Source organism: Pecten maximus, chromosome 9 (assembly GCF_902652985.1).
Source record: "Pecten maximus chromosome 9, xPecMax1.1, whole genome shotgun sequence".
Classification (NCBI taxonomy): domain Eukaryota; kingdom Metazoa; phylum Mollusca; class Bivalvia; order Pectinida; family Pectinidae; genus Pecten; species Pecten maximus.
In genome coordinates, this window is record NC_047023.1 from 22,910,096 (window position 1) to 22,924,941 (window position 14,846).

Here is a 14,846-nt window from a genome sequence, read left to right on the forward strand (position 1 = left end):
CTCAGTCTTAGAGACGTATGCACGTGTATCGATAAATACCATGCATGTGTGTGGCGTCAACGACAAAGCTGCCTTATCTGTGAGTCAGGGATTGCCATATTCCAGTGTGACTAGTCAAACTTTGTCTCCTTTTTAAACTGACGAGTTGTTAATTACATCACGTCCTGACGGTACAGGACGAGCTTTAATAACTGGCCTTTGTATAGTATAGCGGTCTTTGTTTCTATTATATTCTATTGGCACACGTAAGATATATATACAAACCATAGCATTCAAACTTCTATATACCGTGTATAAATAAACCTCACCCATTCCCGGAGTACGCTTATATTTTGAATATTGGTAATTAGAAACTTTAATTAGTTGTGTTCAAAAATCACCTTTATAACAGAATACTGATTCTCAGCACATTTTAGACCTGGTGGTTAAAACCAGAATTTGAAAATTAATTTGGTCAAGCTAATGGAACTGGTTATAATAATTTCCATTTACACACAGACGCCGGCTTTGACAGTTCTAGTCAAGACGATATCACGAAGTTCATTATTCAAGCTACGGGTCACAAGACAAGAATTATGTGTAATTAAAAATGGGATTAGGTTTTGTAATTAGTCTTCACAGTACGAGAAATATTTTCCTTCAATGCCAAATATTTCAAAACCCACGTGCGCTCATTACATTGAAGTATAAAGTGTTGGAAACATTCTCATTAACCTTAGCAAAGGACATTTTCATCATTATTATTATGTTCTTAAGAAATCCAAACCGTTGGTATTAAAATTGATTCATGAAATTGAAATTGTACAAAAATAGTAACCACGCCTTATCTATGTATAATCATCAAAGAGAAGTCGTATCTCGTTAGTCTATATACGTATACAACAGAACGAGTATGAATTTACACCCTTTGATCTTGTCATAAAAATAGAAAGACTTTCGTTTTCTATGACGTCGTCAGGTTCATTAGGTTCGTGCAGTAGATCAAAGTTTGTCATATAATATATCTGGCTTTATGATTGTAAGTAGTTTTTGTCTCGCACATCTCTTTTTTGTTACGTTTAAATTTATCTTTGCTAAATAAAGGTTTCGAATCAGTACGCTTCCCCTAAAGAAACAGTGTAAATAAAAGTATGCTTTAGACTTCTACTTCATAAAATAGGAATTATATATTTTTTGTTATGCATGCCAAACATGCCTTTTAACATCACGCAAGGAACAAAAATAATACTCGTGTAATTTTGCACTGGCGCCTTAAGAAAGACGATTCGCTATGTGTCATGTTCTGTGAATGATTAAGGGAAATGGTTAGATTTGTAATTTGTAATTAAACACACACATATATACGGAAGTAAATTCGAAAATTACACTATATAATTCACAGCCACGCAGGCAAAAAAGGCAAATCGTCTAGCCAAGACGTCGTAAACAATGTTGAATAGGCGGAGTTAAACGTGTTTTAGCAGATCATGTGACCACGGTGTCTGAAGAAGTGGCCACGATGTCTGGAGAACTAGAATGACAGGAACGATGTTGGAGTACCGAGTGATGGGCGCTTTGTTCAGAGCGGAACATATGGATGGTCCATCAATTGATATTTTGTAAATGTGGAAAGGAAAATACAAGTGTTATTAATAGAACCAAAACAGTTTGATAGAAAAGGGAAATGTCTTAAAGAGTGAAAAATGCCGAATGGTATCGCAAGGAAAAAGCCCACTAAAGGACAGACATACGAGAGAGAACAAGCAAATGTATTAACGGCTGTGTATATCACACAGGGAAGCAATCGGAACCCCTCGTTATTTTCTCCGAAACTACGTTCGCAGACGGAGGCGAGGTGTTCCGATTGACAGGGTAGGTGTATATCGAAAGGAATAGAGAGGAACCAAAAGGAAATACACACCCGAAGTTAACTTCAGGTGACACGTGATGAGAAGAGAGGTCTTGAAATAAGTGCAGTCCTGTCATCTACTGCACACCATATTTAGTTGAAGCACATCTGTCTATACAGAAAAGAGATTATTCACTAAATCAAACAGGTTTAGTAGGGTATAACGTAAAGAAATATTGCTGTCGGAATAGCTTTTCTTAAAATGCTCGTTGTCAGGGGAAACGTTGTCATGGAAGATGTTTCTTTGTTATCAATTGGATACCATCTGAGTATTGTAGCATTCACAAGAAGTAGATGTTGACAGAGACATATATATGTCTCTGATGTTGATAATAACTTACTGAAAGTTTCCAAACCTCAATCATACACAGATATAACGCCTGGAATCATCTATCTATTAGCGAGAAAATATATTAACCTCTTTAGTGTGGACTAAGAAATTATACGCAAGATGAGTGCTGTTAGTCTTCATTTGACAAATACTACATAATTTAAATACGTAGACGAAGAAGCAGAAACCGCCTCAATTAAAGCTATGTTTCCTGTATGTAGTGGAAATGTATTGATCTACCAACAACTGCAATGCATGCACTGTCAGATAAGATTGGATTGAATTTATAAAAGAAACAGTACCAAGCACGACTTGTAACTAAATTATCTACCACCATAGTACAGTGCTGTCAAAGCTTACATAAAAGGCGTCAATATAGATTCTTAATGGCTTTAACAAGGACTACTGATCAACGTTCTTCTTGTAGACACATACTTATATATGATATAATACATATATTATTGATGGGATAATTAGATTTTTAATTTACACTTTCTCTGTACATGGAGTGAATGGAAGCTTTTTTTTGTATTTGTTTAGAAACCTTTGAAGGTCCATTTGCTTGGCGAAAGACATTTAGTGATCGTAGATGATATAGCAACTATGTTTTCACATCTCAAACACATACGTAGAGTCAAACGTTCGAATTAATATAAAAGGAAAATGAATAATCAAAACAGATGTCGCTAGTTCGGTTAACAACTACAGTTTTTACATACAAAGGAAAAAAAACAACAGAGAGAATACTGACTTGATAACGAAACCATAATTTTAACTCAAAATCGGTAAAACAATGATAAAAGCAACAGAGAATACCGACATAATAACGAAACCATAATTCTAACTCAAAATTGGTTAAAGTAGGAAAAACAATAGAGAATACCGACATAAAAACGAAACAATAATTCTAACTCAAAATTGGTTAAAGTAGGAAAAACAATAGAGAATACCGACATAAAAACGAAACAATAATTCTAACTCAAAATTGGTTAAACAAGGAAAAACAATAGAGAATACCGACATAATAACGAAACAATAATTCTAACTCAAAACCGGTTAAACTAGGAAAAACAACAGAGAATACCGACATAATAATGTATCCAATATTCTAACTAAAAACTGGTATAACAAGGGTAAAAAACAATAGAGAATACCGACATAAGAAACGAAACAATAATTCTAACTTAAAATGGGAAAAACGAGGACAACATAATGAGCATAAATCAACATTTGCGTGGAGACCCATGAAAAGGTCCAAAAACAAGAGCAGGTTATTCGAGTTCGTTCACTTTATGGGCGTGTTGTATATTTTTCTATATCGTTTGAATTACAGTTTGAATTGTCTTTGTCAAGTTAGTATCTTCTGTCTATAATCTGTGACAATCTAATTTCCTCTAGAGTATATTTACGGTGGTAATTGGTGTGTCTACTGTTAAGTTACACGGCGTATTGAAATCTCACGCTCATGTAGGCGGAATGATTAAACTTTTCGTACCTCCGAGCTACTTCAGGTGAACAGTGATCCACTCATTATTTCAGGTGATTTTTGTGTTAAATAAAAACCCTGAATAATGACCCACTACGATGTCCAGCACTGTCGTCATTAAAGATATCTTACTTTGATTATCTCTTTATCTCATTCTTGATCAAGAAATTGAAACCTTGCCAAATATATCACAACTATGTTAACTGTTTCAATCAGAGACGACGTTTTGTCGTTATTTTTTTTTCTGTTATCTCTATAATTCCTCCAGTAATGACAAAATAGTGATATTATCATATCAGTTTTATATACCCAGGTATGTGCTGTTTTTACACGAGTCATTTCGTGTGTTCCTGACGTGACAACACTATATAAATAATTCATAAATGATTTAAATTTGTTTTTAATGCCCAGGTATCACACCTCGTAAATTATTGATTGTCTCCCATGTCCTCACACGAGTCGATGATGGTTTCCTGCGAGGATTGTCGCTAGGACGACGTTTATATAAACAACACGACAACAGGAGACAAACGGAGTACCAGTGCACTGTCTTAGAGTCATGATACAATCTTAATTCTCGGGTCTAAATTCACGCTATTTACATAATTCCCAGAGTGCGGTGAGTAAATATGTTATACAACTTAAGCAGACACCACTGATAAGATTACTAACCACTTATCAAACATGAAAACCTTGGAGGTTAAAACAGAATGACTTTTAATTAAAACTCTATAGGAAGATAGGATATTGTTCAGAGTTTTTAATGATATTCTGTACAAGTGCGAATCTATCTATCAGTGAGTGTCTCATTATGCCAATGTACATTGCAATAGCGAATTATGAAACTTACTCTTATAATTAATGTCGGAACTAATTATAATGCTCAGGACAGAGTGAAAATAGCGAGGACAGATTGAATGTAACAATATAGAATATAACCAGGGCAGATTGAATATAACTAGGACAGATTGAACAAAATCAGGACAGATTGAATAAAACTAAGACAGATTGAATACAATCAGGACATATTGACTAAAACGAGGACAGATTGAATACAGCCAGGACAGACTGAATAAAACCAGGACAAATTGAATAAAACCAGGACAGATTGAATACAACCAGGACAGATTGAATAAAACCAGGGCAGATTGAATAAAACTAAGACAGATTGAATACAATCAGGACATATTGACTAAAACGAGGACAGATTGAATACAGCCAGGACAGACTGAATAAAACCAGGACAAATTGAATAAAACCAGGACAGATTGAATACAACCAGGACAGATTGAATAAAACCAGGGCAGATTGAATAAAACTAAGACAGATTGAATACAATCAGGACATATTGACTAAAACGAGGACAGATTGAATACAGCCAGGACAGACTGAATAAAACCAGGACAGATTGAATGTTACAAGGGTCGAAATACTGAAATGATAGAATGCAGCTGAAGACAAACTATCCAAATACTGATATACTAATACGTGGGTTGACATTTACACATGTATACTTTAAAGAATGAAATTGATGTGAATGATCTTCTGATGGACTGACAATTCCCAAAATTGAATCATTAAGGGTGTAAATATGTTTAGTATTGATTTCTAACCACTTCACATACGATATTTCATTATTTTTTATCTTAAATTTCACCGATGAGACCTAAATGAAAGAAATGGCCATATGTATGTGCATTAAAATCTACGATCTAAATTTGAGGTCCTACAAGTGTTACTCGCGGATATGCACGTACGAGTTACTTCCCTGTAAAAGATTCTACACCTTTAAAACATATGCACAAAATAGCTATATACACATGATAGTATTCCTTTGTTGATTAAGTTCTTAGAATGGAAATAGTTTTCTCATGAAAATAAATCAATACTGAAGAAAATTAACATTTCTTTTATAATTAAAAAACAAAAATCAATACAACGCTATATTGCCTCACACGAAATGATCAAATTCATGACGAAAATATAAATTATACTTAGAAAACAAGTAATAACTATCCAATGTATATCCTTCCCTGATAACAATCGAAAAAAGAAACTTGGTTCTCGTCAAGGAAAAAAAGTATGGAACTATTATTGGCAAGATCAGCAAATGTAATTTGTAACATTTTCCTATAATTTTGTTCAATATGGTAATAAAAAGTGGTAAAAGTTACCTCCCATTAAATGCTAAAAACAATAGCCTACAGTATGATGTGTGTGAGAGAATGTAATCCATATTAACAAATATTGCGATCAAATATGAGCTTGTATCATTTTGTCATTATTCAATTCTGTCTTCCTTTATGCACTTCATTCATCAGTCATAGGTGACTAATTGTTTAAAAGACATAAATCAAACTTAGATGATATTGTTCCGAGTTTAGTTTTAGGGATGTAATTATTAACATATGAATTCAAACACCACACAAACAAAGGTTTAGACAAAGAATGAATTTGTAAAGAAACTTTTGAAAAACAAACGAGTAATTAATTTAGAACGAAATATCGTAAACAAAAGCAATACCCACCTCGATTTTTCAACCACAAACTTCGTTTGAAAGGATATCATGCATCATCGTCAAACGCATTGGGTTTTTTTTTAATGACAAAGTGAGTGAGTGTTCTCAGACTAAAACAGTTCCTCTTAATTTATGATGATATGCCAGGAATTATTTATTATACACCAAACATCCATTCAGAGGACACTGACTTAAGTTTTGTTCTAAAGCATTTCCACTAACGAAATGATACCGAATACTCTAAAACATCAACTGTGTGTGCAAATGTTCCGACCGTTTTTAATGAAAAGAGTGTCTAAAATGCAATAGATAATGGAAAAGGATAATATCTTACCCCATTATAAATGATTGGAAGTCTTCAGTACTATCAGTGTAGTGAGTGGGAAAGACCTTAGTTTTTTTTTTTTTTTTTTTTTTTTTAATATGAGAAGTAATCTAAAATGTTTAACCCATTTACATAATTATGTAGCGTTATAAATCTAAAAGACTAGCCCAAGGTTGTGTATCGTATTCCAAACCCTCAGATTTGCTTTGCGAGTCCTGGAAGGTTTTTCGAAATGTGCAAGTTGTATGAGAGCTATAAAAAAATACAATGAAGAGCAATATTATGCATAAAAGGTGCTAGCCAAACTTCAAAAATAAAATAGACATTTATAAATGTCAAGGAACCGGGCCCTAGATTATCTAGCCTTTCAGTGGATTGTAGAAAAGATACATATAAGAAAATAGCACCATTTGAAACATTTAAGATTTAGATGCAGTACAGCAGAAAGGAATTAAACTGACATATACCTGTTTCGTCCTTTTAGGACTCGTCAGTGATGCTAAGAGTCTGAAGTGTTAAAAAGATCAAATTGATTTCTAAAAGGGAGGTGCCGAAGACCAATGATGCTTAGGATTTTATAAACTGCATGGCGCCTTGGTCCAGTTGTTCAAAAGCTGATTGGGCTAATAACAGTTTAACACAAAGTTTATAATCTTGATATAATGATTTATGATAAAAAATAACTTTTATGAAATTGTACAGTATTCTTCAATCTCTTCCTATTAAGAAAATTTAAACACTCCTGAAATGATATAAAGAAGAAATGAGATTTTCACTAATCAAGTGATTAATTAATCACTCTTTGAACAACTGGATAGTTAACTAACAAAGTAGAATTGATTTTTTTTATGAAATCAAGTTCAAATATGTTATTGTCAATACATTACATATACTACGGACATGCAATTTAACGTATAACCTTGAACATATTGGTAAAAAGAGAATATTGTTAACGGAAAGACTATGTAATGACTTTATCATTCTTTCCCCAAAACCCTTAATACAAGCCATGTTACAATAACGTTACAATAAATGGGGAGCCTGAATTTGGTTCTGAGTTCCGAGTTCCGTTTAAGTAAACCAGTTCCGAGTTCTGTTTTACTTAAACGGAACTCGGAACTGTGAACCAACTTCAGGCTCCCCAATAAATGAAGCTTTAGCCCTGTAAAAAGCATTGTTATAGCAAAGTCAATGTCAATCTTTATGTTCGGCCAATATTCCGTTACTACGATCAGAGTTTAAAAAGGTCAGCTAAAATAAGAGCCAGACCCGGTCTCCCCTACATGTACATTGAAGAATTTTCTCTACTCCCCCGCTCACCTGGCTATTCAAACACCTGCCGGCATAATACCATTAATAATTCATCAATTCATTTAAAGACGGCTCCTTCACCAGACACTTAGCCCTGTTGGATTATACTAGACCCACCTTCCCACAATAAGCTCATGTGTCTGGTGCATTTCTCAACAAATGTCTATCTATGTATTGAGGTAAGCCTCGCTGCACAATGTAGTACTTTATTTTGTAAAGATTGAATAGCAAATTGTAATATAATGATATTTCAAAATCACATATCAAATCAAAATGAATATATGTACATATATTTCGTCAGTACAAAAATGTCGTTTGTACTGAACGGTACCTAAGCTCAATATTCCCCTCACTATTACCTAAATTTGAAATTACTTTCTTACAAGCTGGAAGCAAGCCTTATATTACATCGTTGTATAATTATCTGTCAAACCATGGTGCTATTATCTCTCCATGGGACCGATCCACAAATACGTACCTATGATATCAATGCTTTAGATCCATCTATATTTAGAAAACAGTTTGAGTTTCATCACACTTTTTGAATGCAATATGCATGTTGTTAACAACGTTAACACATAAACACACATTTACAATAGCGAGAGGCAGGGTTAATCAAAATATATCTATTCTATAAAACTCCGGACTAAAGTCAGTGGTTGATATATAATTGTCTATCAAACTATGGTGTTATTATCTTACTATGGGAGTGATCCACAGCCCATCCCTCATGTTGAAATATATCTTTACAATGTACAATGTATATATATTTTCTTTCAATACGTATTTACCAATGTTTAAATATTAATCTATATTTAGAAAACTGTTTCAGTATCATCACGCCTTTTGAATGTAATATACATATTGTTAACAACACATAAACATATTTACGATAGTGAGGGGCAGGGTTATGACAACATAACGGACACTCCGGTACAAAGTATATCGTAATCAAAACAAACAAACATAGTGACACCAATATGGTTTGATATCACGTGACGTGACAGTAGACTTATTGTGTAATATACTATCTCTACTACCTAATTAGTTTCTAGACTATAAGTTCTCACACGTAGGCATGGACAATTTAGGTCCGTAGAAACATTGAAGAGTCGTAGAAGGACGAAACAGCTGCATCATGTCCCTAGCATCACTGACGAGTCGTAGAAAGACGAAACAGCTTCATCGTGTCCCTACAAATGTAGTATCACTGACGAGTCGTAGAAGGACGAAACAACTGCATCATGTCCCCAACCTCTCTGAAGAGTCCTAGAAGGACGAAACAGCTGCATGATGTCCCAAGCAACACTGACGCGTCGTAGAAGGACGAAACAGCTGTACGATGCAGTTTAATTCATTTTGTTTCTACGATATCCAACTCTTACCGTGAAAAATTGTTGAATACGAACCAGTGTCATTTTTGCACACTAAAATCACCTTAAACGGTAATCGGTATTAAAAGGTGGTAATTTCTAGTTAATGTGTCATTCGTGCTGTCTTTTATATTGATTAAGCGATGCATGACACACTGAAAGCAAACACGTTACTAGTATGACCCCAATTATATGAAAGTCTACTTCAAAATAATGTAATATTGGTGTGTCTCAGCTCTGTGACAATTTCTGATGAATAACTCCGGGTGGTTTTACGGAAATAAACAGAACATGATCAGGATCAAAGTTCGTAAAGAATTGAACGGACTGTGATGTTAGTAGGTTCACATAGTATTGATCAGTGTCACCAGGAATGCACTAGTTGGCATACTTGAACTTCATTATTCATAAACCCCCAACAAAAGTTTCAATTAACTGAGTGAGACTTAATAAAAGTGAAAGTAATTATTACATTAACTCTGACGTCACTCCTAATTGGTAAACGGGTATACACTAGGAAATCAAATAACACTGAACAAATAAATAATAAAACGTTAACAAAGAAAGATATTTGAAGAATTTTGACAGCTTTGTCTTTTATGTATAATTGATACAGGTATAACATCAAATAATGTTACAAGACAAAAAAACAATATTTCGACATCGTGTTCACGTATAAAATGTAAGCTATTAGAATCTTGAAAATCAAAAACGCTGTTTTCACATACAACTCAAATTGATCTTTGACAAAAGAGTGAAAATCCCTTGAAATAAACATAAAATTTATTTCTCAGAAACATGACAAATGACAAACGTTTTAAGACATTCGAGTCACGTATTATATCAAAAGATGTATTCATTTCTGGTAAGTTGACCAAACGCCTGGTAGAAGTAACGCACCTGTCTATTCACTAGGTATACCGACAGCATAACCAAACGGTTTTTTTATGACGTTGGGTGTTCGATTGATGATATTTATAATTTTCTCCAACAATACTTAATGAATTATACGATCAAATATTTGGACATACATTTAAAAAAAAAATTCAAATTAACAAAATGAATGAAATAAAATAAAAGATAGACATAAATGTGTTACCCATGGTACCTACCATAAAACCAGGAATTCCTCTTAGTAAGAACTCAACTCAAATGACATGCATTAAGAAATTATTTCATTATGCAACCGCTGTCCAGATTATTTCGGGTGCATTCTTTAATGCACTTATATGTGCCTATCATGTTAAGACGCCGTTTATCGGAATTATATTAAAGTATAAACGATATTTCTCCTGCTCAAAGGTGAAAGCATCCTTCAATTCAAAAATGGAAATTTGTTATTATGTACAATGAAAGAAGTGTGTCCATCATTGCTGAAAATCTCCCTGGTCATTCATAAGATATAACATTCACGTGGCACTTTACAAGTAGCTCATGGTTTATATACTATGAAGTATACTGTTAAATACTTTTTAATTATAGTGAGTACATACCATTTTATTTCAGATTTAAGTATGCCTTCTTCCAGCATAATGTCTCAATCAGCAAAGTAATTTATAACAGTTATATAAAGTAACATAATACACTTGTCTATCATAATACAAATTGGTATTTCAAATGTTAATGAAGAAATTCGAGATCTTAACGTCAGAATAGTGATCCATCTTAAATTAAACGGATGTCAGATATTTTGGGAAATCATCTTATGACAGAGATTGATTGCAAAATTTACCAATTGTAAGATACTTATCTCTTAGTGCATTTTATAGAGGGCGAATATTTACGTTACATCAATAAATCTCAGGATCATTACTTTCTCATTTGTATGTATAGATAAGCTAATGTTTTAGCCTATGATGGCCTTTATATAATTACCCCCCTTTTTACCCACTCTTTTGTGTATTGAACTATTCGAAGTAGTAGGATTTTTGCTGTAATTAAACGTAAAAGGGTTTACCCTAATAACTTGTTATGTATTTTTTTCGGCCTAGGTTCGAGATGTAATCATAATAAAACCTTACAAGTTCAAGCACATAAACAGTGAAAGTAGATTGACAAGTTTGCAAGCAATTTAAGCTTTATTATTCTGACTCGCGCCGATTTAAATACCTTACTTATTATTAGATCGACATTAAAAGAGGCATACAAAATTAAAATTACTCAAATTCACAGCTATCAGATACAAAAGGTTTTTATATGAAAAAAACCCCATAATTGTTTCGTGAATTGTTCATGATATAAACTAAACTAACATGTAGTCCCATTACTAAGTGGTACGGAACTGAAGGGCGCTACATCGTCCATAAATGTTTATTATATCAAATAGTGATAGGAACTAAGGTACGGCTAAATAAAACATTACCAACATTATTTAGTGACATACCAACTGTGTATAAATGTGAGACAGATTGAACATTGAATCATGTGATGATTTACAGGCATTTTGTTTCAAAATCATACGAAAACTTGAATATAAAGAATCTTAAGAACCCTAAGAATAAATGTGCGCAATTGATCAAAATTATTTACACGAGAACATAAAAAGAGTACCAACATGATGACGAAACTATAATTCAAATTAAAAATGTACTAAACGAGGGCAAAATGTAAACAGCAAAACTACAGATTTGCATGAAGACTCCTGAAAATATACAATAATAGGACCAGAAGTTACTGAAGAGTAAACGTCTTCTGTTTCACCTACAACACCCGCCATAAAAATTTAGGCCTAATCCGGGATCAGTCACCATCGCAAATGATAATTAGGGTGGTGACAATGGAACCATTGGGAAATATCAATAAGCATATAATGCGTCTGACTTCATATAGCATAAGGAATTAGTATAGTTCCAAATACGATCTGGATTGACAGTCTTGTTTTGGATGATTTAACTCGCAGGTGACACGATCGCGTTTGTATGTGCTGACAAAAAAACAATGATTTTTTTAGCGGTTTTCTGATTTTTTGTCAAAGCTTTCTTCAAAGCGTAAAGGGAGACATAAGAATTTTGTTAAGAAAGAAAAGATCATATCCCAAATTTAGTTGCTTTATACGAATCATGCAAATGATACACTCAGAGCGCTGGAATCTTGGCGCTAAATTATGATTGCACGAAATGCGCTAAAAATTGAGAGCGTCAGTACCTTTAGAGTACCGAATTGTTAACAAGGTGATCTACATCCGGGTAGTCCTGATGCTTACTCCCTGTAGAAACGAAACGAGATGATTGGTTCGTTACAGCTGCGCTTTTACCATAGCGTTTCCCAATCATGTAGTGAAGTATACAAAGATAAAATACCCCAAAAATGTCCAAAAAGAAGGTTATGAAAATAACCATATAAAAGTGTATCTATAGACAAATACAATACATATCAAATATTCGACAAAAGTATGTTATTCTAGGATTAAAGACTAACGATCTTGTTTTTATTTGGTTTTAACAAACCTCTTTGATATAACAAAAATTACGAGTGGCATTACGATAACTTTCTTTAGTTTATATGCGACTTTAATGTCGTTTCATAGGAGAGGATTTTAAATCCGAAAAAATATCAGCGACATATGTTTTCACTAGATGAATTATTTTGTACTCGACTGATCATACGATTCCAATTGTATGGTGAAGGTCAGTTCAACCGTCTGCCGTCCGCGAACAAACAACGTATGATGGAATGGCCTTGTAGTAAGTCATTGAACAGTAACTGTTATTTATCAACGCTAAATACTCAAGGATTACAGATGCATTAATGAAAAGGCCAGCTATTATAGAATTAGACTTTAACTCCGAATGACGTCATTGTAGTCCGATAATCTGAATAAACATGGCTTTCTACTTCGTGATAATATGATTTTGTTTACTTGTTGTTTTAATTTAATCCTATAAATACTAATCTCTAATCACAAAGGTTAAAAAAGAGATCACAAGACGTATAGGTACTTTCCAGAATAAAGTATGTTTTTTAAAAATACCTTGCGTTGGTCATTTTTTATAATCGTTTTTATAGAGGTCATCATAATTTCAAGTTTTGTGTTTTAAGACAAGTCATGGATTCTCAATGTGATTTAAGATCAGTTTGCATATTAACATTAAAATAACAACTCCTAAGCACGTGCTCACGTGTCCATGTACATGTAGGTTCATTTTTACATGTATAATGGTACTTCTTAAAACAAACTCCGTTTTTTTTTATAAAGGTATATAGGTAGGTTTTTACGTTTTTGCATTGTGATTTCAAAAACTCCCCATAACAACTTTTTTCAAATGCTTCAGTATTAATTTGGTTTTGATTTTATTGTTGATTGTCCTATCAATAGCTAAAGGTCATTTAATTATTTCCTGCTGTGCGTATAAGATAATATTAGTCATAGGAGAGTCTTCCAATGTATCGAATGTATGTCTACTCACAAGGCAAATTATGACTGACAGTTGTAACCTGTGAACAACCTTACTGGATTATTTCTGTTTTTAAGAGAAAGTCTAACAGAGATCTAAACCAGGTTGATCATTTAAAGTTAAGTATTGTATCAGCAGATTAGGCTCATACGAACAAACAATGGATTTTACATTATCATTTTGTTTACTTGCTGTTTTAAGTCGAGGCTAAAGTACAAATGCACTGATCTTGATCTCTGACAAAGGTTTTAAAGGGACCGTTAGGACAAAGCCTAGACACAGAACATGACAATTCCACATAAAGTACACATTGTCGTATTCTTTCGGAATACTTTCTCTTGTATATAATGCTACTTCTCTACAGTGTAGTTAGCCGGGTCCTCAACTCGATGATTTCCCTTTATGGCACAGGCATCTTAATCAGAACGAACATTCCATTTGGTACTTTGTAGTTGTGTATTGAACATAGTTAGACAATAAACAAAAAGCAATCTCATTAACTATGATCATTTCTTTAAATATAAAAAACAAAAGATATGTAAATATATGATAAAACAAAAATAAAACGAATAAAAAAACCAAAGCATTACTTTTTTCTCTCTCTGCAAACCTTTCAGGTGGTCCATGTTTAAGACCTAGATAAGTGCTTATTTCTTGTCTTTGTTAATGTGCACAATTTTCTGTTCGATTTAACCTGTAACTAAGTACTCATCGATACCGTAGGATAAGTATTTAGATTCTGATATCTATATATATGCGGCCATCTAAATCATTTCAAGTCGTTTACTCCACCTGTCTGACATGTGGATAAGATATATTATAAATCGTATGTCTATGAATCGACCTTTACATAAATTGACCCTCTGTCAAGATCTCTAGAGATAAGCATAATTACAGTGCCTGTTGTTTCCGGGGTTCTGTGTGAAAATATTTAAAGTGTGGGTTTTAACTGTAATTAGAATCCGCATGACACCCACAAACAAATAATCCCAGGCCCTGCTTTACGTCAATACAGTAATAAGACACGAGTGTTTTGATCTTGTCATGGGTTTGTCAGTCTGATGATTATGCATGATATTTGATATATATTTGCACTATCTATAAACAACATATTTTATTTCTCAGAGTAGTGTCAGCTTTTTTTGCCGATTTTAATTAAATTGTTCAATGAATATCAATTTAATATTGAGTTCATTTATATGTGTTTTCACTGAAAATA